The 26,119-nt window shown below is 43.3% G+C and overlaps 1 protein-coding gene and 1 long non-coding RNA gene across 9 annotated transcripts in view; one reads left to right on the top strand and one right to left on the bottom strand.

Annotated features, from left to right (window-relative positions):
* KCND3 (potassium voltage-gated channel subfamily D member 3) overlaps positions 1–26,119 on the bottom strand; it is a 270,240-nt gene that overhangs the window by 166,647 nt on the left and 77,474 nt on the right. The gene's annotated exons all lie outside the window — the stretch shown is intronic.
* Positions 1,676–24,350, top strand: LOC310709321. The gene is made up of 4 exons (XR_014527462.1): positions 1,676–1,902; positions 11,771–11,950; positions 19,367–19,466; positions 22,017–24,350. It is a non-coding gene; the product is annotated as an uncharacterized lncRNA (long non-coding RNA).

The raw sequence follows: 26,119 nt of genomic DNA, 5'->3' as shown, positions 1-26,119 counted from the left end.
CTGATTTTAGCTTTAACTGGTTTTTAAAATTGTACCTTTTGAAACTTCAAGACTACAATGTTAAGTGGTATATTAATTATAGGCGAAAGACACCACCGATTTGGACCAGGCACACCACGTTGCATTTAAAATGGCATTTAAAATATATTCCTACCTCCTCCCAATAATGTTGCTGTCGTCGTCGTAAAAATAGTAACAACAACAACAACAATTAATAATAATAATAATATAATAATAATTTTATTTTCATCCTTTTTGAGTGAATGGAAATGTCCTAAGGTAAATGTCAGAATTTAGGATTTAATTTAGGATTGCAGTGGCGGAGATGTGTCCTAGGGCAGGAAAAGACAGCAAGCTGGAGCAGAGGGTCAGGGAGCTTTGGCTGATTTCTGTTTGAATCCAAGGCTGTGCTATGGAGGAAGCAAGACCCTCTTGGAGTGTAATGCTGGGAACCCCTCCATCATAGGTTCAGGTTGTATATATGTGTAAACAAACCATATATTGTAAAGATTCTGTTGTGCCTCATTTGCCAAAGGAAATACGAACCCTGGGTAGCTGCACCTGGAACCCCTGGAATCTTGCACCGCTCAGTGATTGGGGTGGCACAGATTTGAAGAATAAATGACATAAGGATAAACTGTTTCAGAAATGGTAGCTATCTTTTAATGTGGGAGGTCAGTTTGGTTATTATAAAAATATAGTTGAAAGAAATTAATTTCCTTGATTCACTAATATTTATTAATGGCCTCCAAAAGCCAGGTCTTATTCCCAGAGCTAGATGTGAACCAGCCTGAGACCTCCAGGTATAGGGCAGTATATTTATTGAATGAATGAATGAATGACCAGGTTCAAGGTCTGCTTAATCCTACAATAGTATGCTATGTTTTATTTGGCTTTCAGAGGAAAGGAAAAGCAAGCTCTTGGTGGTTGCTTTCAAACGGTCAGGCTATAGCAGCAATTTGACGATTCAGACAAAATGTCAGTGCTTCCTTCCAACTGGGAAGGGGATGTAATGTTAGCTTCTAATGGGGCAGGCTCAACCCACAGAGAGACAAAAGAGGCAGCCTTGTTTTTCATTCAGTGTATAATCAAGAGCACAATGCATATTGCCTGGGTGGGACATGACACACTCTGCAGACAACCAAGCAGTAAGCAAGGATATTTTTTGTTGGTTTGGGGTTCAATGAGAAGACGTCAAATAGTCAGACCTGCAAAATAACCAGGCCAAGAGAAAAGCTCTACCCAGCAACAAGAACAGGAAGAACGACAGGAAGCCAATCTAGCTGAAAAGTGCTTAACCTCTTCAGAATATGCAACATTTCCTCCCCCTGAATCCGCCATCTGAGAGATCCTTCCCTAAGAGATAATCCAGTGCTGCACACTCTGCAATGATGCCCATTGCAGTGATTATTACCCAAAATTTCCCTGAAACTCTGTTTTTGTCTTGGAAAGGGAAAGGATGAGTGCCCAAGGGATTTTAAAGAAATTTGAGAGTGGGTTGTGGATGAAGGAGGGAATTGTGGTTTATTTTGAGACTTTTGTCTTTATTTTTCTTTGTGTTTGTTTTATGTACCGAAATAAAAGTGTGAACAAAAAGTAAAAATAAAACAAGCTCTAGGAGAGAGCTTGAAAGCATCTATTATTGCCATGGTGTTTCGGGAGACAATAGTATCTTCTCATTGCATAAAAGTTTATCATTGTTTAATAATATCCCCTCTTCTCCTTCCCCTCCCCTCCCCTCCCCTCCCTTCCTCACAATAATACAGGCGGCGACCATTTTACATGCATCCAGTTGACACACAATTAGATTAAAGAACCATTAGAAGGGAGAACAGGAGGGGCCTTGAAGGTACCCATCAACAGTTTGTCATAGTCTTCCTGACTATGATGAGGTGTATAATGGTGAGAAGGATTATATTTCTATTTAAATTATAGTAGTTATTTCTAATTTTACATGGGTATGTAAATTTAGATATTGTAATATTACAATTTTAGATATTACTCCTAAGCAAACTGTATGCAAATTAATAATTTACCAGGTGATTCATTTTAGCTTTTTTGGCATCAGTAGACTACCCTACTAACTGTGCACCATTACTGTGAGCCCTGAGCCTCAAAATAATAAGAGGCCAGCGCTGAAAAAGGCTCTGTTGCTGTTTTTGCTGGGAGTCATAGAATTGTAGAGTTGGAAGGGACCCCAAGGATCATCCCCTGCATTGCAGGAATCTTTTGCAGAACATGGGGATCAAACCCACAACCCTGAGATTAAGAATCTCATGCTCTGCCAACTGAGCTAGAAGGTTAAAGAGCCCTTTGTCCACACCTTAGTTTACACTGGAGTGAAACTGCTCAGGCCTTGCTAAACTCAAATGATGGCACCGTGATTAGTTGCCAATAGGAGTTATATGTTGTTTTGTGACCACAGGCCTCCACTACACCAATGCCACAGACTGCACAGAAAGCTGCTCTGGAAGGATGTTGCCAATTGAGTCTTGCAGATTGAAATTTGATATGGTGTGCGACAAGTGATAGGGTTCAGCATTCCCACTAATCCTTGAAATGTTTAACAACAGGGATTGGATGCCTTTCGAGTTTCAAACTGTGTTTGTCACATAAACGCAGCACAGGAATTTCCTTCAGAAGGGTGTTTAAAATATTCATGAAATAAAAATGAAGATTTCAGTCCTCAAGTCTCAGCCTGGGCAATGATGCAGTCACAGACATTACGGAGCACTCAGTTGCATGGTAATGTGCCATTTGATACAAAAGTTGAGGGGCCTGCTGTGCAGTAATGTCAGACAATTCTTTTAAATCATGAACAGAAAAGAGAAGAGAGAGTGGCTAAGGTCCTTTGCGATTGGGCACTATATTTAGATTAAGTCAAGCAGCCACTTTGACTTGTCAGCTGAATGTTTTCTGTACAATCAAGTGATATGTTGGGGTGGATTCAGGTGAACAACTGAGATGGTCACTGCGGTGGAGAAATCAGCATAAGGTGATCTTTTTGGAATGGAGACCATTTATCTGAGTGTTCTGAAAAACACTTTATTCCTCCTGTGAATGCCTTGGAAGTTTGCAGGCAAGCAGCTGTGCTTTGCCAAAGACAAAACAGTTTACTGTGGAATCTCCACACTGGATGGTATTCAACTCCCTTTTACTAAGAGTAGACCCATGAAAATTTGAAAACCGAACTTAATCATGATTGTTAATTCCAGTTGCCTGCTCTGAGTAGAAGTTAATTAAACCAATCCATTGTTTTGTAAACTATCCCTTGACACAACAGCACAGTTCAGATATTTTGCCCTGCAGTAACATCCTTTTTGCATGGTGAGGGCTGGATCTGGACCTCATAAGAACCAAGAAGGCTACTGGATCTGGCCAAAGGCCCATCTAGTTTGCAATTCTATTCTCACAGTGATAATCCAGATGCCTCTGGGAAGCCAACAAGCAGGACATGAGTACAATAGCATTTTCCTCCCTCATGTCCCAAAAGTTCTTCCTCGCGAAGCAGAGACTACAGTCCAAGAAGCCAAACCTTTCCTGCTGACACCACCTGCACAGCCAGTGGTTTACTTCCAGTATTTTCTTCTCTCTTCCTGGGCCACAACCTTCAACAGGAAGGAGTGATGAAGGAGACAAAGGTCTCCCTGCTCACTTTCCTTGAATCATGCATATATTTTATGCTTCTTTCATGTCCCCTTTCTAAGTCATCATTGTCTCTGTAGTCCCAAACCTTGTCTCTGTAGATCATTTTGGTTGCCCTTTTTCTGCACCTAGCACCATGGGAATAATATATTTGAGCTGCACACTCATGCAGAAATGTACATACGCTTCACTCCATATATTCAGTCCTTTTGATCCTGCATGTATCATGGAGCTCACACAATATTTTTTTGGAAATCTAAATGATTCTAGGTAGGATGGAGAAATGTCAGGGTAATCCCCCCTCCTTCTACTGAGCCTGCCACTGTTGTCCACAAAGTCACCTATGTGCAAACATGTGTTGGCAGGCTGTGGAAATGGCTGTCACATTCAGTTATTGGTACTTTTAGAATTAAGTGATTTGGGCAGTTCTAGCTTGGGTTGACTATGTCTATAGATGAAAACAAAAGTGATTGTTCAAGTGAGACGCTAACAGATGAGATGAGATCAGTATAGCACGAGAGTAAGTGAACCAGTTGCATATTTGTCAACACATTCCAAATGAGAGCTATTTCCTAGCAGATTCACACTTTTCTCCTTTAGTGCAGTGAAGACTTTCCCATGCAGAAACTGATTTTGGGGCATTCACACCTGAACCTGTGTGTGTGGTCTGAGAGTACTACTTCAACCTCCGGCCACACACACTTCATGAACAAGAACAGGGGTCAGCAAACTTTTTCAGCAGGGGGCCGGTCCACTGTCCCTCAGACCTTGGGGGGGGGGGTCAGACTATATTTTGAAAAAAAAAAAATAAACCAGGCAGGCCCCACAAATAACCCAGAGATGCATTTTAAATAAAAGTACACATTCTACTCATGTAAAAACACACTGATTCCCGGACCATCCATGGGCTGGATTTAGAAGGCAATTGGGCCAGATCCAGCCCCCAGGCCTTAGTTTGCTTACCCATGAACAAGATCTTAATGTATGGTGCACAGTGCATACATTAATTAATATACAGTGGTGCCTCGCAAGACGAAAATAATTTGTTCGGTGAGTCTTTTCATCTTGCGATGTTTTTCATCTTGCGAAGCACGGTCCGTCGCAACTGCGCCTCTTCAAGTGGCTTTTTTAAAAGAAGCGCAAGACGTTTTCGTCTTGCGAAGCAAGCCCATAGGGAAATTCGTCTAGCGAAGCAACGCAAAACCGAAAAACCCTTTCGTCTAGCGAGTTTTTCGTCTTGCGAGGCATTCGTCTTGCGGGGCACCACTGTATGTCACAAAGTTCTGTGGGTGGCTTACAGAAAATATGAAATGCAACTCAATACAGGGAAATGCACCTCAGTACAATAAAATATAAAAATGAAATGGTTTTTTTTGGTTTTTTTTTTACTGCTGTAATTCAACTTCAGGTTCTAACCCTGTGGGGAACTCTCTTGCACACCTAAACCCTGCAGAAAGCAGGACTGAATTCCCTGAACACACCAGCTGATGCATGGGAATTCAATCCTGCTTGATCACTGTCTCCCCACTCCACCCCATCTGACAAAGTTGGCTCACGGGGTGGGGGAACATAAAGATCCAGCTTGCTACATCAGAAAGCTTCCCCATCACTGCTGTAATCTGGGACAGAGTACCGTATTTCTGAACTGTTGGGAAACTGCCAGGGAGATAGTGTCCATCATGAGCCCCCAAGCCGGAGTTCTGGACGTTCATCGGCCTCCCGTACTCACACAGATCCAACAGTTAGGGGCACAAAGCCTTTGGAAATTCCTGGCATCATTCCTAGGCTGGTGCACCCTCTTTATCAGCAGAAACGCAGCCGAAAGCTTGCATCACAGAAGAGCAGAAGAGCATAATTTACAGACTTTATTTAGCGTTTAACAGAACAAAAGAAAACACGTCCATTCTGTCAGCGTGTCTGAGCCGACTGAAAACGAAAGGAAAAAACAGCAGACATAAACATCCTGTGACTAGGACATGCGCAGACTCTGTGACTCCCCAAAGCCTGCTTCCTTTTAAGGTGGAACGGGAATATCCTAACATCCTCCCCCTTTCCGTGTAACCTGTTGTACCTGTGGTTCACCCAATTGCAACCTTTGTACATAAACCTTAAGTTGTTCTTTGTTAACAACCTTAGACAACAGATCAGCAGGAATTTCATTTCCTGCCATGTAGGACACCTGAATCAGTCCTTTCTGAATACACTCTCTTGCACGATGTAGCTTAATCTGCAAGTACTTGGTTCTCTGCTTGCAACTCTCGGAGTTCAGCAAAGCCAAACACGATCTATTGTCTTGATACACTTGTATAGGACATTTCACAGACACCCTGATGTCCTTAAACAGTTGCATCAACCATTCACAATCCATGAGTGAAAATGACAGAGCATTGAGTTCTGCTTCACAGGAACTTAGGCTCACTGTTGTCTGCTTCTTGCACAACCAGTCAAACAGGCAGTGGTTGTACATGTAGCACACACCAGAAGTGCTTGTACCATCCGTGGTGTCACTTCCAAAACTTGCATCTGCAAAGATTTCAAGACCTCCAGTCTTCTGACTGGTGAACCTCAGCCTGTAGTGCATAGTCCCTTTCAAATAGCGGGCTATGCGCTTCAGAGCTTTCCAATCCTGAACCGTAGGATTGTTGGCATGTCTGCTAAGCAGATTACAGCTTACAGCTATGTCAGGTCTTGAACATCTGGCAATGAAATTCAGCTTGCCTAGAATGCATCTGTATAGCGTTGTGTCAGAAAACGCTTCAGCAGTACTGTCTACCTGGTAACCTGTCACCATCGGTGTGTCTGCTGGGTTTGCATCAACCAAATTCAACCTGGTTAACACATCAGCAATTTTCTGTGTTTGGTGTACCAGAAAATTACCTGCTTGGTCCTTCTCCACCTGCAGAGAAAGATAGTTGGATACCTCACCAAGATCCTTCATGTCAAAGTGCTCCTTCAGCTGAGCTAGGGTACTTTGGTAAAAAGCCTGATTCTTCCAAAACATCAGAAGATCATCAACAAAACATAAACAATACAGTTTGTTTTGCCCCTCCTCCTTGGCAAACACACATGGATCAGCTTTGCCCTGTTGAAAACCTAGAGAAAGCAATGTCTCAGTGAGTTTTGTGTTCCAACACCTGGCACTCTGCTTGAGACCATATAAGGATTTCCGCAGTTTACAGACCATACCCTTCTGTATCTCCATCCCATCAGGTGGAAGCATGAACAGCTGTTCATTCAAAATCCCGTACAAAAAAGCTGTATTAATGCCGTGGTGGGAAACATGCAGTTTCTCCTCTGCAGCGACCTTGAGCATCAGTCGAATGCTCTCATATTTGACTGTGGGTGAGTAGGTCTCGTGGTAATCCTGTCCTGGTACCTGTGAAAAACCTCTGGCAACCAATCTGGCTTTGTGTCTGACTACCTTGCCATTCTGGTCTGTCTTGGCCTTGAAGACCCATTTGCTGCCAACCAGTCTCATTCCTGGGACTACCGGTACCAGTTCCCAAGTTTGGTTCCTGTTCAAGGAATCAACTTCAGCCTTCATGGCATTAAGCCAAGGCTCAGCATCTTTAGAGGTTAACTCCTGAACCTCTTTGAAGCTTGAAGGTTCCCATACCTTCTCTGAGCTACTAAGAACAGCAGTTGCTGTCTTAGCAAACTCATCAGCATACCTCTTTGGAGGTCTGCCTTTGGTCGCCCTTTCAGATCTGCGTACTAGACGCAAGTCTTCTGGACTCATCTCCTCTTTCTTAGGAGAAAAGTGACCAATGGTGAACAGTGGTTCTTCCAGTTCATTGTCAGACGCATCAGATGGTCTGACTGAGGCCTTTGCGCTTTGGTAGTCTGCTGTGTCATCACTTTCACTGACATCAGCAGCAGCGCCGCCCACTGAACTGGAATCCGAACTCTGATCATCATCATCATCATCATCATCATCCTCATCATCATCAGCAGCTTCCTCAGCTTTAGCTGCTTGCTTGACATCACCTTCATCCTCCTCTGGGTAACTCTGGAAAATTCCCACATTTTCCCCCCACTTAGGATTGTACTCAACACTCCTTGTGAACTTTATGGATTTAGAGTCAGTCATCCATACCCTGTATGCACCTTTTTCGTACCCCATGAACAAACCATGTGCCCCACGCTTCCCAAGCTTGTTGGTTTGTTGTGTGCGTACCCACATGTCCGAACCAAAGATTCTCATGTGTTTGGTGTTGGGTTTCTTGCCAAACATCTTCTCATAGGGGGTACAACCAATGGGTGATGACAATCTGCGATTAACGGTGTAAACCAAATTCCCCAGAGCCTCCCCCCAAAACTTATCAGGGAGATTGGCATCATGCAACAAGGTCTTGATTCCTTGCAGCAATGTCTGATTTGCTCTCTCCGCAAGCCCATTCATCCATGGCGATCTGGGGGTTGACATGTCATGCTGGATTCCCTTCTCAGTCAGGAAAGCTTCAAACTGCTGAGAAGTAAACTCCCCGCCCCGATCAGTAAAAAAACAAGAAATACGTTTACCGTGCACATTCTCCAACCAAGCACAGAATTCCTTAAACTTAGGAAACGCTTGCGATTTCTGTTCGAGCAAATACACATGAATGTACCTGGAAAAAGAATCAATCAGAATCATGAAGTACCTTGCTCCTCCTATAGAGGGCGCAAGTGGTCCAACCAGGTCCGCATGCACTAGCTGGTAGGGTTTGGAAGCCTGCCTGCTAGACTCCTTGCCTTTTGGAGCAACCTTCACCTTGTTCTCTGCACAAGATACACATTTCATGTGAAATTTACAGGGTTTGATGTTCAAACCTTCAACCACCTCTGGCATCTTGGCCAGTGCCTTCCAAGAGAGGTGACAAAACCTTCGATGCGCATCGTGAATGCAACCTGCATGAAGAACTTTGTTAGTTTGTGCAACACAACAAGAATCAGCATTAGATACAACAGCAGTGTCATCATAAGTTATATGGAACAAACCATCCATAAACTTTGCATGCAAATAGTCCTCTTTGCCTTTACTGATGACACAGACGCTCCTCTTGAAGGAAATCTGAAAACCACGCCCAGTAAGCTGTGGGATGCTCAATAAGTTGCTTGCAGCTCCTGGAACAAAAAGTACATTACTGATGGTAGTGTGCAGACTTGCAAGTTTCACAGTCCCTTCTCCTGCAATTTGCAACGTCCTTCCATCAGCCAGGTGGATCTCACCTTCCTGAGGCTTGAAGGAGATAAAGAGATGCCTGTCCTTGGAAACGTGGCGGGTGGCACCTGAATCCACAATAAACCTGCCTTTGGCTGTTGGAGCAGTCTTTACAGCAAGCAAACCCTTGTTTTGCACTGGTGTGGGCTTTTGCAGCTTGCCCCCCTGCTGCTCCTGGCCACCAGACGTGCCTTTAGCCTTTGGTGAAGCTGTGCCAGCAAACATCGCTTTGTTTTTCCCTGGCGCGGGCTTTCCACCCCCCTTCTGCTTCGGGCCACCTGCAGGCTTTTTCCTCTGTTTATTTCCAGTCTTTGGACAAAACCTCTGAGTATGACCTTGGTTCCCACAGTTCCAGCACTTCACAGCTGCCAACGCTTTGGCTCCCCCTGGAGGCTGGAATGTTGTCCCACTTTGCTCCCCCTGAAGCGCACAAGCCGACTCAGCTGCATTCCTTCTATCGTATTCATTCTGCAAAGTTGCCAAGACCTTTGTAGCAGTAAGGTCTTGCGCAGGGAGGGTCGCCAGCTGACTTGCCACGGCATGATAGCTTTCATCCAGGGAGTCCAGGATGAGAATAGCAAACAGTGACTCAGGCATATTGAAACCTCTCTGAGCCAATTCCTGTCTGAGATGCTGCAACTGTAAAACGTGGGCTCTAAGATCTTCCCCTGGCTCCAAACGCTTCCTGTGCAGCTTTCTGAAATAAAGCAACACAGACCCAGCCTCTCGTCGGAGATGACAGGCTTTAAGCCCGTCCCACATCTCACGGGCAGTTGCCTTGCCAGCCAAGGTGATTAACTCTTCAGGAGCTACTGAGAGCAAAATTATCCCCATGGCTTTTGAATCCTGTGCTTTCCACTCATCTGTCACAGGGGCTGGGGGGTTCTCAGAAACGGTATTCCATACTCCAAGCCTTCTCATCTGGCCCTCACAGTACCTTGCCCAGGTCTGATAGTTGTGGCCATTCAGCTTTAGTGGACACGGAGCAGTTTCTGAGGTCTGTAAGAGATCCATCTCAGCTTTTTACTTTAGCCGCGAGTCTATTTTAAGTTGAAAGACTCCTTATCTTGGCAGCCCATTAATCACGAACTCTTTGGCTCGGCTCCCAGGCCAATTAAGCCTTGCCGGAGTTCAAAGGCTCTTTGCCGAGGTATAACAGAAAAAGCGTCCGTCCCTTTCGCTTTTCCCCCCTTCATACCTCTTACGCAGTCTGTTGCAGCTTTACTCTCCTGTAGGTGCCGTGAATCTGGGCCCATAACCTTGTTGTTGGGAAACTGCCAGGGAGATAGTGTCCATCATGAGCCCCCAAGCCGGAGTTCTGGACGTTCATCGGCCTCCCGTACTCACACAGATCCAACAGTTAGGGGCACAAAGCCTTTGGAAATTCCTGGCATCATTCCTAGGCTGGTGCACCCTCTTTATCAGCAGAAACGCAGCCGAAAGCTTGCATCACAGAAGAGCAGAAGAGCATAATTTACAGACTTTATTTAGCGTTTAACAGAACAAAAGAAAACACGTCCATTCTGTCAGCGTGTCTGAGCCGACTGAAAACGAAAGGAAAAAACAGCAGACATAAACATCCTGTGACTAGGACATGCGCAGACTCTGTGACTCCCCAAAGCCTGCTTCCTTTTAAGGTGGAACGGAAATATCCTAACATGAACATCTGCAGAGTTCATCTCACTCTTGCATAAACATAATTAGAGCCAATACTTCCAGGGTGGAGAATAAGTGATTTAGTCAGGCATACACCTCTTAGGTTGCTTTATGCTGTGAAGTGGTCTATCAATTTATTTAAGTAATAATGAAATACATACTGCGAGTTTTAGAAATTAAGCAATGGACTTAAGATCTATAGTCCACCAGAAAGTCCTCTAGTCAATTAAAATGGCATTTTCTCAACCTATTTTAAGTTCTCTATATTACCATTCCTCCTCCCTGCTCCCCACCTCAACTGAAAACTGAGCACTGTAGGTCACAAGCCATGAAATGGTGCTGAGGTGGTCTGAAACACAGTTAAGACTGAAGACTTAGAATACCCAGCATTCAGGCTAGCAGCCCATCTGCGTAATTAACATCCATTCGGCCCCTCTGCCAAGCAAAGGGAAGTGCACAGTGATGACTAGATGCAGTTTGCACCCTGTCCAAACAAGACACAAACTGTGTTCAATTGTCTGGTCTTGCTTATTACCTTGATGGAATTCACCACATTGACCCCAGCAAGTAAGTGTACCATTTACACCCTCTACTGAACACTGTCATTTTACCCAGCTGTGTGAAGTACCTCTAGACATTATACCAAATTCCCTGGTTTTCTTTCATTCCCCCTGGTATTAAGGCTTTTTACCCCCTTTGACAAACAGCAGCCTTATACAAAGCAACATTCATCCCAGGTTTTTCAGCCTCCTACCTGTGGTGATGGAAATTGATGAAGCACTACCTGAATATTAGTAATGCACATAATCTAATGGCTAAATATAGAACTGACAAAGGCCCTCCCTTAGATAGCAGCAGCATGGGGAAAAATCAATGTCATTCCTGATACAGTTGCCTGACAGACATCTTCAAGAAGAGTTTTATCTTTACTTGTCACTGATTCACAGATATGCCTTGGCATCGGATTATAGAGTGCTTTTATTCTGTTGTTTTTTTTGCAGGTAGAGGTACATTTTAAGATTGATTTCTCTTGTGTCTCTATACTTTTAGGACTATTCTGTATGTTGGAACAGATTTCCATTTTTCCACTGCAGGCTGAGTGCATCTTTTCCATAATGTTCATGTGTCTGGAAAAGGATATATATAATCCTCAGATAATCATGGTTCCTAGGAGTGTGCCCTGACTATTTTTAGGCACACAAATGTGTTCTGTGACAGAAAAGAGGTAGCTGACCCAGAATGGACCCATGTTTTGCTTTAACTATTCAGGACTAGCAGATAATGCCTGTTTGTTCATGGAGAGTCACATTCTGGCCCACCATCTTGATTCAAAATGGCAGCCAGCATTGAAATAGCAACCATCCAGATGCCAATGGGAATCTTGAAAGCTGGGATCCAAGTGCAACAGTGCTCTGCCCACTTGTAATTACCAGCAACTTCTACTCAGAGGTAAGTAGAAGCAAGAACATCAGGCTGTTGCTCTCCAACGCATGCTTTCAGGTTTCCCATTGGCATTTGGATGGCCACTGGGAGAACAGAATGCTGGTCCATTGGCCTGATGCAGCAGGCTGTTCTTAGGTGAAGTGGGAAGCCTCTTGTAGTTGTGGTGGTATCCTGTGCAATTTAGAAACTTGGGAAATTGGGGATCTATAAAGCATGGGTACAGCAGCTGTACTGCATCAGACAGATGCCCTTGGCTTGCGGGGGGCGGGGAGGAGATGATGAGGTGAGGCCATTGTGCTCATACCTGCTGTCTACCTCATGTGTTTTCTCGGCCCATTTAGAGAGGAGGGCCAAGGAGAACAGTTTAGGCAACTGTACGATATAGGTATGTTTCATGGGAACTGGGAGGGAAAGTGTTAGGGATGGATTGCCAGGGATGGATTGCTGAAGGATAGGACTGGATTGTAACTCTTCTTGATCACTTGCTTGGAAAAGGCCTTCCTAGATGTAGTCTGCCTGCAATGTAAACCCCATTTTTGCCAGGAAAGACACTTCACGTATTCATGTTTTCCATGCCCCTCAGTAAACCCTCAATATAGCCTAACGTGGGCTGCTTGTAAAACTGGAGATTGTCTTTGGCTTGTATATGTTTTGGCAGAGGGAACCATTTCAATATGAAGCAGCCTCAGAATCCTTTTGGCATTTCTGAAAGAATGGGGCAGGATGAATAATTCACTTGAGAAGCAGTTGACATTATGCTGGAGCTTCAGCAAAGTTTATTTAAACATTTTTTAAAAATGAGATGAATCAGTAAGTGTTCATCTGAGCTCGTCGTGCTTCAGAATAAATGACTGATTGAAAGTGATTTTTCAAAAAGGAAAAGGAAAGGTTATTTTTATTATTAAAAGATCACAGGGCAGTTCTCTCCAAACAGATCTTCCCAAACGGTTCCTAAATCAAGGTTTTAAGAACAACATAAACAAGAAGGGAAGACTTATGCAGGAGTTACACTGCTACAAAGTGGTTTGCAAATAGAAGGATCAAAAAGCAGGCCAAGAAAATGGGAGTGGTAATCAGCAGTCACCTTCTGTGCCTAGGCAATTAAGAGTACATCCCTAATAATTGTTTATTGATACATATTTTTAAAAAAAAATCAAATTTTTTGCTTTTAAGTCATTTTATACCTTAACTGTATTGTTTTTATCTTTTTAACAATGTACACTGCTTTGATTTGTTTTGTAATTTAGCAATACATACATATACAGTGGTGCCCCGCAAGACGAATGCCTCGCAAGACAAAAAACTCGCTAGACGAAAGGTTTTTCCGTTCGCGATTTGCCTCGCAAGACGAATTTCCCCTATGGGCTTGCTTCGCAAGACGAAAACGTCTCGCGACTTTTTTTTCTTTGACTAAAAACAAAGACATGTTTTGTTTATAAAGTTAATTTATTTTCCCTTAAATTTTTGAACTGCTCTTTACAGTATGTGTGACTTTAAAGAGCAGTTAATAAACTGTTGTTGTACCAAATTTGGCTTTGTTTGGACTTTTTTTGACCATAGGAACGCATTAATTGATTTTCAATGCATTCCTATGGGATTTCGTGCTTCGCAAGACGAAAAATTCGCTAAACAACAAAAATTGCGGAATGAATTAATTTCGTCTTGCGGGGCACCACTGTATATATATATATATATATATATATATATATATATATATATATATATAATAAAGAAATAATAAACCAATCCAACAAGATCTGATGGGCTACAGTTTCTCCATTCCTGATACAGTGGTACCTCGGATTACATACACTTCAGGTTACAGAAGCTTCAGGTTACAGATTCCGCTAACCCAGAAATAGTACCTCGGGTTAAGAACTTTGCTTCAGGATGAGAACAGAAATCGTGCTCCGATGGCGTGGCGGCAGCTGGAGGCCCCAATAGCTAAAGTGGTGCTTCAGGCTAAGAACAGTTTCAGGTTAAGAACGGACCTCCGGAACGAATTAAGTACTTAACCCAAGGTACCACTGTATATAGAATAGTTTGTTCACCATGGGGTTATACTTGTTGCATCTGTTTTCTTCTTCTGGAACACATTTTTTACCTGGATCATACAGACTTACATAGATGTTGGATAATGCAGTGGAAATAGAAATGTAAATACCTCATCCTTCCAGTTTCCATCCTTCTTCATAAAGTGGAACTTTTTGCATCTTACTCTGGGTAGCAAAAAAGTTCTACTTTAGGTGTTAGGAGGAATATTGTAAAACAAACATCACCCCTACATCTTTTAACACCAGAAACTGTTCTGTGTCTGTTGGGCACTGAATGTCCTTTCTTGGGCCAGCAGCTGATTCTACTAATGGCCCAATCCAAATCTCCTGTTCCAGAACTGTATGAGACAAGATATTTTATGACAGATTACAAAGTCTAGGTGCACTACCAGCTTCTGATGTGACTTTCCAGAACGATAAAATCACTGGGATGTTAATATTAAATGCTGTATCCTTTTCTCACCCTCATATGATATAAGCTGACATTTACTATAGAAGGCTGCTATAGGTACTTGTATCTACCCATAACACTGTATTGCTGCCTCATAGCAAGCACATGTGCTCCAGAGCTAGAACTGAAATGCTTGCTGCATGGGTACATGCACACGTAATAGATATATAGTGAACTGGTTTTAAGAAAGCACTGGCTTCTTCTTCTCACATGAGGACCAAGTCAGACATTCAGTATTCAAATCTCATCTCCCAGTTATTGGACCAATTGAATGGCCCATAAATACTCCTTTGGCAGAATTATGCACATGGCCAATGCTGAAAGCGTTGATAACAATTAATGCGACCACATTGGACATCAAAGGGAAGATGATAAGAGGAGGAATTTGTCTCAAGTTGTAAAATCAGACAAGGCATCAAAGTACAGAGTATGCTGATTTCTCGCTCAGAAATGAACAAGGTGTGCTCAGTGTCCATTTTAAAGAAAGGGGTTGTGGGTGTTTTCTAAGTTCTGAAAGAGAGTGGCTTTTATTTTATGAATTTGAAATTGGGCAGGTAATTAGCACCCTAAATGAAATGTGGACATGCATTGTGCCTGTCGCTTTTTCCACAGCTGGAAATAAAGCAACTTTTCCTCTTTCCTTCTCAGAATCAAAAGCTACTCAATTACATTTAGTTATATGAAAAAGGCTTCAGGAGAAAGGCTTGAGGCTATGAAGCCCCCAAATGGCTTCTCCTTAATGGTTCCATTATTAAGTTTTTCTATTTTTAGCTGAATTCCCAGGTACCCTCTACCTGCACCCCCCTCCTTAATTCTCTTAGCTGTTCAACAGTTTCTTACCACAAAAGAAGATGGCTTTGTGTTATGTTGCTATGGCAACCCCTGCTGTCACCCTACAAAGTATAGGGAGGGAAGTGGATCAGAGAGGGAAGAAAATCAAAGCTAGAAATAATGATTTTCAGCATATTCTACACAATATGCATATTGTGACACCACATCCAGATAGCTTGTGTTTTAGGAGAATGGAAACTGAAGGATGTTGAGAAGAGAGTCATGTCTTATTTCACTTCCCAATGGAATTTTGTTTCCTTCTGCAATCTTGGTAGGGATGACACAGTCATCCAATAGGTACGATAGCCACCATGAATATTGTGCTTTCAAAGGTGTGGACAGTTATTCTGAACACAGGGAAGACCATATCTCCGTGGTTGAGTATCTGCTTTGCATGCAGTACGTTCTAGGTTCAATCCCCAGCATATTCAGGTCGGGTTGGCAGAGACATCTGCCTGAAACTCTGGACAGCTGCCCCAAACCTGGTATTGTCTGTGTTGACAATACTGGGCTAGATGAGCCATTGTCTACTTCAGTACCATATGAAACATGGTACTGTTATGATGCCTTATGTCTGATCCTATCAAATTTACCATTCATTGGGGTGTGGGAAGAGAGAAGTGGTCAGCAGCTACACGAGAGTGTCTTGTGCAAGCTCATCAGAAGGGGGAAATCATAGAATGTGGACACTCTTCTGCAATCTCATTAAGGTTTAAGTATCATTATGGAATGTACATTCCATTTTGGATCCAAATAGGCAACCCAGTGAAAGGGGTTTTTCCATGAAAAATAAATTGAAAAATCTGAGGAAATTGCAACAGGGTGGGGATGCCCTTGCAGAGATCACCAGCCACTTTGGGGCCCTGGACACTTTTGCAAGCCAGGGAAACTGTTGCAGTGCCCCCACCCAACACAAAACACCGCAACCTAGTTTGTTATCTGTAATTTTCAAAACTTGTTTGAGTGAGATGAGGGGTGGTGTGTGCCAAGGAAGGTATTCTCAGGGCGGATGGGAATAAGCACCATTGTCTGTAGAATAAGATTGTGTGTGTGTGTGTGTGTGTGTGTAGAGTAAAAAAAAGTATCTGTAACTGCCCCTGACTATAAAATATTCAAATAAATAAATAAATAATTTATACCCCACCCATCTGGCTGGGTTTCCCCAGCTACTCTGGGGCGGCTTCCAACAGAACACTAAAATACAATAACCTATTAAACATTAAAAGCTTCCCTAAAAGATGCTGCAGTGACCAGTGCCAGACCTGGTGCAGCCCATCATGGCCACATCAACCCATGTGATACTAAAATGAACGTGTGTAACCTGGACTACTGGGGAGTGGGTGGGGCTGTGGTCTAAACCGCTGAGCCTCTTGGGCTTGCTGATTGGAAGGTCAGTGGTTCAAATCCATGCGACAGGCTGAGCTCCTGTTGCTCTGTCTCAGCTCCTGTCAACCTAGCAGCTTGAAAGCATGCCAGTGCAAGCAGATAAATAGGTACCACTGTGGCAAGAAGGTAAACAGTGTTTCCGTGTCCTATGGTTTCCACCACGGTGTCCCATTATGCCAGAAGCTGTTTAGTCATGCTGGCCACATGCCCCGGAAAGCTGTCTGTGGACAAACGCCGGCTTCCTCGGCCTGAAAGCGAGATGAGCGCCACACCCCATAGTCACCTTTGACTGAACTGTCCAGGGGTTCTTTACCTTTACCTGGACTAGGGATGAGTGAATCTGTCAATTTAAGCTTCTCTCAGTTTCTCATTTTTCCACACTCTAGTTTAGTCATCACATTTCCAAATTAGTTTTCCTTAGCCCTACCTGGAGGCACCATGGGTTGGACCTGCCAACTTCTGTTTGATCACTGAGCTGAGAGTTTCTGAATACCTATGATGTTCAGGCACTTTTTTTGTGCAATGTTGTTATAGTGAGGTTGCTTTTCTAGCTTTCTCCTGAACTTTGTTCGCTCCTATTTATTTAATCCCATAGTTGGAAAATTAGAACAGTTCACGAAGAGGAAATTTGTGGCCTGGAGAAATCATCCAAAATCCAGTTCCTGAGAAGTCAGTGCTGATATGTTGACACATTTGTATCAATTAGCTGTAAGGTCAGGGGGGAGAGCTTGGCAAGTGGAAGAGAGATGCTGCTCCCTACATCTCTATAGCACTGACTGACAGCTGGAAAATCATCCTAAGAAAATGACGGACAACTTGTTCAGTACAGAAAACTACACTGAATTCCCCCCCTGCATAAAGATGGCTAGAAAACTAGCGTATCAACAAGGAGAGTACGAACACATGTTCAAGATGTTCTCTTGCACACTGACTATATCAATGTTGTCTAGCAATTGGTGTTCAGAGGCATATTGACAGTGGAGATAGAAGACAGTCATCATGACTAGCAACTGCTGATAGCCTTATTCTCCATGAATTTGTCTAATCCTCTTTGGTAGCCATCCAAATTGGTAGCCATCACTGCCTCCTGTAGGAGCAAGTTCCAGAGTTTAACTATGCCTTGCATGAAGAAGTAAGCTGCACTGAATCTTCCAAAAGCTCCCTTGGATGTCTATGACTTCTACTGTTGAGGGAATTCCCCCCCCTCCCCTCTAACCACTTTCTCCATGCTTAAAATGCACCTGAAGCTCAACTGGGAGGAGGCCCATCTGATCTCAGCTGGGATGGAGTTTCACAGGGCTGGGCCCACAATACTTAATTCATGACTCTTGGCAGATGACAGCTGTGCATCTGAGCCATGGGAGACCACTAACAGAGATTTCCACCAAAGATCTCAAGGACTGGGCAGGGATATACAGAATCAGGCTGTCCATAACGTATTCTGGACCAAAGTTGTTTAGGGGCCTTTTAAATGAATACAAGTACATTGAGCCTGGCCCAGTAACATATGGGCAGCCAATGTAAGTAGTAGGCTAGGTCTCTGGCACATTTGTAATATTTAGCACATGTGTTCCTCAAATGCCATGTGCACAGCCCTGAGGTATTCTGGGCGTTTTTGTTTCATCATGTATCAATCTCTGCATAGATCCTCTTCCATCCATTCTTACATATGTTGGTTTGTTGCCAAGAATAGTTCCCAAATAAGATAGGTCTGGGTGCACCTATTTTATTTTATTTTATTTTATTATTTTAGAATTTTGAAGTGAATTCATCTGGCTGGAGACCAAAGTCCAGACTAGAGGAATGAGGGCTCCCTTACAGCTGATATCTAGTGAAGCTTGCTGTAAGCAGGAATAAGAAATCTTATTGTGTGGACTTTAAGTATGGCGACTGCCTGCCTTCCTTTCTCAGAGAGAGAGCCAAAACTCCAGCATTGCTGATGGCACAGACACACCGACCACCACTTATGTAACTTATGACATCTTTTTTTGTATTTTCTCTCCCCCTCCCCACCTTCCTTCGTGCTTCTGAAGTGATGATGTTTCCTCTTCACTGGGTTTGCGTGTCCCTGCTGGGGACTTTAAATTGCATGTTCAGTGATAGGACTTGACTGCTCTTTAATGCTTCCTGCAAATCTTATTAACCGTATGGTAATAAATGGAGGAGGTGCACAATTAACTGGGTGGCTCATAATCTGCACTTTGCATCCTGTTAAGTATGTAAAGAGCAGGTAGGTGTTGCAGTTCCAAAAGAGAGAGACAGAAATTATTTAAAGGTATGTACCATTATTGCTCAAGAAAGAAAGAAAAAAGTGTGGAACTTGCTTTTAAGGTTGATTTTGTATACCTGACTTTCTAATTGCCTTAAATCTGTTTTTATAGTTTAGATTACAGAACAAATTAGAAAATGTGTTGTATCTTGTTTACCCAGATAATGATGCAATTCTGTTCGCATCAAATCAGGCTTTATTTGCCCTCACAAGACAGTTTAAAATAGCCTTGAAATAACAACAACCAGCCTCTCCTTTGTTATTTTAGTGCTTCCTTCTTCAAATGGAAGCCGTTTTGGAGATGCAGAATTATTATGCCTTTTCAGTCCAAAGTGGGAGACATTTCTTGCTGCTAAAGTAGAGGATTTGGAATCAGAAAACTCCACAGGTTCTGATCCCTAGTTGAAGCCAGCCACTTTCTTTCCTTTCAGAGCTTTCTATTTTGTGACCTGTGGGACTTGTCAATGGTCATGTGCATGACCAATTTTGAAGAATGTTTTCTACATGTGTACTTCCACAGGATTGCTTGAGGTAAAAAACAAACAAACAAACAAACCCCCAAACCTGCTATAGCATCATGGCTAAGAATAAGTGTTGGGAAGCCAAAATTCTAATCCTACTTGAACCATGAACTCACCAAGTGGCATTTGACAAACTGCCATCTTTCAACACCTTCCTCACTCTGTAATATTGGTATTATAATGATGGATATACTCAAGGGTGCTTGCAGAATTTTTTCCAGGGCTGGGGAAATATAAAACACGAAAGGGGAAGCAGGCTAGTTTGTCACACATGCAAATAAGCAGAATGGCACATTTTACCAGATAGCTTGGATTTTACAAATGCCAGAAACTTAATTTTTTAAAAATAAGAAAGCTGGGTGCCCAGAGATTATGATTCATCAGAGGGTGGGTGCAAACACCATGGATGCAATGCTGCTCACAAGTCGCTGCTCAGTAGCCTTACATAAACATAGCATTGCAGCACAAACTTCACTGTTTGTAGCCTAGCCTGCAACTCCTTGTTCCTTTCTTTGCTAAATCCTGCTGTAAGAGCTTCCTTCTCTTAAATATAGATTCATGCTGGACATTATAGAGGGTTAAGAACCAAACAATGTAAGTGGAGCCTTGCTAGATCAGATCAATCCGTCTATCTAGGCCTGGGATATAGCCCTTCAGTCATTACTGGACTACAACTCCCATCATCCCTAGTTGGTTATGCTGGCTGGGGTTGGTGGGAATCCAACAGCATTAAGAGTTCCCCATCAATGATCTAGTCTAATATCCTGTTTGGGCAAATGTATGCAACAAAAAGTCTTGCTTTTTCCACAAACATCTATGTAATATTGGTTGGATTGGCAAGACAGCAGACGTAAGAAATGGCCCATATGGTGGGGCAGCTGACACTGGCATCACTGCAGCTTACCTAGGTGGGGATGGGGCAGTGAGGTGGGTTGGTGTGTGGGCTTTGCAATTACACCAGTGAGATTATTTGATTGTCTCTGCTAGTCCACCTGCACAGCCCAGACCCTGCTGCTGCTCCACCCCAGCCTTGTCCAGGTAAGCTGCAGAAACACTACAGTATGGAGGCAGCCACATGACTCTGCCACACCATAGACCGATAGTGAAAAAAAGTGCTGCATCCAGCTAAAGCTGTTCAGCATCAGGTCAGCAAAAGCAAACTCGCTTTTATTTCTGCAGGCATGTTGGTGCGTGATTAAAATGCATGCTCAGAGCATTTCATCCTTTTCCCATCAGGGCTGGCAAGCTGTTTGTCTGTTTGTTTGCTCTAACATGTCAGGAGTGTAGAACCAGCTGTAAAGCATGGAATGATGAGGGATGGGGAAAGATAAATGTTAAGGGGCATGAGCATGAAACCATTAAGTTTAAGATCTAGAATTACCTCCTTGCATGACTCATCACGTACAATGTAGCAGGGAGGAATCAGGTCATTATCAGGTATAAATCTGCTCCCCCTAGAGGTGCTTCGTGTACACACATGCACAGGGCCGGATTTAGGCTTGATGAGGCCCTAAGCTACTGAAGGTAATGGGGCCCTTTATATGTCCAGCTGTCCTTTGTCAACAACAAATTGTTGCTTTTTTGTGCTGAATATATCCTATATGGTAATTTATGAACCTAGGTAAAGGTAAAGGGACCCCTGACCATTAGGTCCAGTCGTGATCGACTCTGGGGTTGCTCAACTCGCTTTATTGGCCGAGGGAGTCGGCGTACAGTTTCCGGGTCATGTGGCCAGCATGACTAAGCCGCTTCTGGCGAACCAGAGCAGTGCGCGGAAACGCCGTGAGCTGGGACCGAGCTGGGCCCGAGCAACGGGAGCTCACCCTGTGGCGGGGATTCGAAGCGCCGACCTTCTGATCGGCAAGCCCTAGGCTCTGTGGTTTAGACCACAGCGCCACCCGCGTCCCTATTAATGGACCTAATTGGTATCTAAAGCCATTTGCACATAACAAAATATGTATTTTATCAAAGTAATTGTTGAACCAAAATACAATTAAGAAGACGTATATTAATAGTGAAATACAATTAAGAAGAAGTATCTTTTTTTGGGGGCCCCAAGAGAGTGGGGCCCTGAGCTATAGATTGTTTAGCTCATACACAAACCTGGCACTGCACATGCAACATGCCAATGGTTTCCTTTTTGCTTATCATCTCCTGATTCTCTTTTGCTGCTCAAGGGATCTGTGCAGGCACTCACCGTTCACTCAACATAATTCACCCACCTCCCACCCATGGACCCATCTGCCAGCTGTCATGGCACCTTTTCCAAATCCACACAGGTAGCCCTATCAGACTCAAAACACATATATCATATATGCCATAGGGAATCTCTGCTAAGTAAGCATTATGCATATAAGCAGGAACATAGGCGGGAACTGCCCTAGCAATTAACATTTTCAAGCACCTCTGCTGTAAGGATCTAAATTTAAACCCTGATATCATTATCCTTGGCACAGGGCCCAATCCGTTTTCATCTGACCTACCTACAATGTCTTTTTATTTTTTATGAATGAAAGCTATTTGCCAAATTGACCATTTTTGCTGTCGTTTTTTATTGCAGATATTGCAGTGATAAGTGCTATGATAATTCCTGGAGAGAAGCAGAGAGGACGAAGCAGATAAATAAATAAATGAATGAATGGGTATCTGAATGAACACTGGTACTTGGGCATGCAACAATAGTGCAGCTAGCTTTTTGTTTTGATAGACACGTGTGCCTCCATGTGTGGGACAGGTAGAAAATAGGAGCTGCAATCTTGAAGGTTCTAAGAGCAAGAGAAAGATAGTTGTTACGTGATCTGCAAAGAACAGGAATTTAAAACAAACAGCACACCTGGAAGTCAAGCAGTGCTCCTTTAAACCCCCCACCCCAGGAGAGACCTCCTAGGATTTCTGGTACTACTGATCATCCTTTGCATTGAAAGGCAGAGCATGAGACAAGAAGTTCTGTGATCACTTTCCCCTTATTGCCAAAGGTGACATCTGAAAAGAGCAGGGCTTCCTCCTGAGTGTGTGTTGAGGGGAAACGGAGGAAGATGAAAAGAAACAGAGCTGAAGAGAATCACTTTATACCTCTGTGGTATTTGCCACTTGTTGTAAGGCAGCATTTCAAAAGATGAAAGCAAATGATTAAACCAAAACTTTTCAGCTTTCAGTTCAGGTTTACAGAAAGACAGAAACAGATATAGACACAATTATATAGATGCACCTGACCTTCAGCTACAGAAAACTCCTGAACTGCTAATTTATAGAGAATAGTTAAAAAGAAAAAGGCCCTGTTGGTACACAGAATTCAGGGAAGTAAGTACACACAGGGCGGCAGTGGAACTCCCCCCATCTCCCCTCCCTGTGTGCCCCCTAAAACTGTTAGGGGGTAACCCACAACCCTAACCCTGTAGGATAGCTCAGTTGATAGAGCATGAGACTCTTAATTTCAAGATCATGGGTTTGAGCCCCACACTGGGCAAAAAGATCCCTACATAGCAGGGGCTTGGACTAGATTACCCTTGTGGGCCTTTTCCAAAACTATGATTCTGTGATTCTGTAGCAGATTTAGCGAGGGAGGAGTTGGGAGTTCTGCTGCACAAGAGTGAATCCTTGTATTGATGGAATGAATGCATAACGTCCAGAGGGGTAGCTGTGTTATTCTGTCACATCAAAAAATAGCACATGGCATAAGCATTCATGGACTACAGTCCATTTCATACTATGAATGAAGTGTCACCCAGAGTAGCAGATTTATGTAAAAATGGTTGGTTGGAGGAGGGATATTGTAAACAGGAAGGAAAGGGGAGGAATTCAGTTCAGTTTGCATTTTAAGGCGAACATACCAAAATTCACACTTCCTGAAACAATATGCAAACCAAAACACAGCTAGCCTTTGAATTATTGAATTTTGCAATGCCCTTCTCCATCCAAGTAATATACTAGGGTAAAGTATGCCTACAAATGCATATATTAGTAAAATAGCATCCAGCATGCATTAAAGTGGGCGAGATTGATTTGGCAAAATGCAGACATTAGGCAAAATTGCATGCATATATATATATATATATATAGAGAGAGAGAGAGAGAGAGAGAGAGAGAGAGAGAAATGACTTGAAATACTGAGGAATTTGCATGAGGATTTTTTTTTCAACTGATGTTGAAATGTAGAAGAACCAAACCTAAGACTGGAAAAATGGAAAACTGTGTGAAACTGGCAAATTTCCCCATCCCTAATAAACAGTGAAACATGTGAAATGCAGAAAGTAAAGATGGTGATAATTACGTAGTAACAATAGTCTTTCATTTTAAAAAGAAAAGAAAAACCAGTTCTTGATAACACAGACAGACCCATGCAGCCTGAGCCAGGTCTCTTTGGAGATCTCAAGGCCCAAGGTATACTACTTTCCTCACCCTTACTTGGGCCTTGAGCCCAGCCCAGGACAAAAGCAGTTCATCTAGAAAGAGCCTTTTAATAACAAGGCAGAGTTGGTCTGCAGACCATGCCTGATATTTGCTGGTGGTGCTTGGATACTGAATTTCATCCCATTTCCCCCCTTTGTCACTCTGATATTTATAATCAACTGTGGAGCCAACCCCATGGGCCACAGGAGGTTGCACTCAGCATCTGTAGCACCCAGCTGCCAAACGTTGCCATTTCATGTACGCAGGGGAGAAGCGCAAGAATCAGCTATGCCTGGCTCCTAGCTAGTTCCACATGTAGCATCTGGGTTGCCTTTGCGGCTGGTTCCCATCAGCTGTGATTTGTGCCTTAAGAGATAGAGCAAGGTCAAACTCCTGATGAGCAGATATTGTCATCTGGAAGATTTCTGTCTGGCTTGCTTTGGGAAATGGTGTGTGTCAGAGGGGAGGGGAATAGAGTGTGTTGCTAGAGATATGAAGCTATGTAGCAGAGATAATATATAGAGAGATAGATAAATGATTAAAACTTGTCATTGCAAATGAAAAATACTTTCTTGGATTCCCTGGACGTACTGTAGCCTCTCTTCCTGTCTATAGACCACTGATTGCCAAAGTCAGGAGGCACGTTGTGTGTGTGTGTGTGGGGGGGGGGAATTCATCCAGTTTTTCAAAACTTACAAAACTGGATCTGTGAACACAGAAAAAATCATATGGAAGTGAGTCACCCTCATATGTGCTTGAAATGAATGAACTTTTAGCCCTTTGAATTTTTCCTAAAGGCAAGAGTGTCAACAACAAAATGGCACAGAGTAACTAATTAACAAACTCTGCCACTGTGATTGCTTAACCACATTCTGCGACATCTGGCATCGTTGAAAAGCTGCTGTGAAACAACGGGAATTATTCCCAAAATAACTGTACAGATGGGCTTATGCAGATAAGGAAGACAGTTCTCTTCATCTGCCATTGGGTGGCGAAGTCATGAGTTGTGCCTGCAACAGGGTGAAACCAAGCTTTTGAAAATGCAAGCCCATTCTCTACTTTTGCCACTAGGAGGCAAAGTCTCCTGGGGCTACACGTGCACAACCCAACTGAATTGAGTTCATGGAAAAAGTCACGCTCAAGTTTGTGAGAAGCAAACATAAAGAGTTGGCCTCAGACTGCAAATCTGAAGTCTCTCCCAATTGATGAAGGAGTATATGTGACTGGGCAAGAAAGTAGAGAAAGTAGTGAAGAAATCTCCCAGGGGCACAGGCTGGGCTCATAGCTCAGTGGCAGAGCATCTGTTTTCCATGCAGAATGTCCCAGGTTCAATCCCTGGAATCTCAATATAGGATTGGGAGAGACACAATGCTGGAGTACTGCTGTTGCTCAGTATAGGCACTAGTGAATTAGGCAGTGTTTGAACAATACAGAGTGAGAGGGACCAATGTTTTGACAGGCAGGTTTCTGTGTTGTTTCTTTGGAAGGAAGGGTCATTGCTCAGTGGTATAGCATGTAGAAGATCCCAGGTTGACTGCTGAGCGTCTCCAGGTGCTCAGGTGCTAGAGGAGAGACCCCTATCTGAAACCCTGGAGAGATGCTACCAGTCAGTGTTGAAATACTGAGCTGGCTGGACCAATGGACTGGATCAATATAAGGTAGCTTCCTATCTTCCTATGCGACTGTTTGAAAATTTCAGACCAAGGAGGACCTTTCGGAAGACCTTCTAGAATTCTTCTTGCCTTTTCTGATAATGGCAACAGATACAAAGCAGATCCCAGCATTTGTGTGGTGGAAACCTAAGAATAGCATCCTTGCCTACAGATATCTTACGTGTATAATAGGTTTGAAGAAGGCTGTGGAGACTTGCAAGTAACCTAGAAGGGCTATAAATATGTAATGCACAAACACAACAGAATTGCAGCACGATACCTTGGCTTATTCCAGATTCCAAGCAATGCCGTTTCAGCCACTGCTGCCATTTGTGGTGGGCTGCAACCATGCAGAGACAAAGTGAATTCAACTGCAGAAACGGAGGGCGTCCCTGGCATGTGCTTTTGCCACTCAGCCTCGTTCCCTCTTCCCCCATCATTTGACTGCATCAGCCTCGATATTTAATAGCCATAAGCCCCACAAAAGCTTCTGTGAACTTCACAGGGATTTGCAATGTAATGTAATTTAAGCCACTAAAATAAGGAGATGAATGTTGTCCATGTGCCAAACACAATGAAAACCCCACTTGGATCTAGTGTGAATTTTGAAGTGAAGTGGCTG

This window comes from Podarcis liolepis (assembly GCF_965112155.1).
Source record: "Podarcis liolepis genome assembly, chromosome: 6".
NCBI lineage: Eukaryota > Metazoa > Chordata > Lepidosauria > Squamata > Lacertidae > Podarcis > Podarcis liolepis.
The sequence above is the reverse complement of the archived record's forward strand: the minus strand, read 5'-3'. Positions and strand labels throughout refer to the sequence as shown.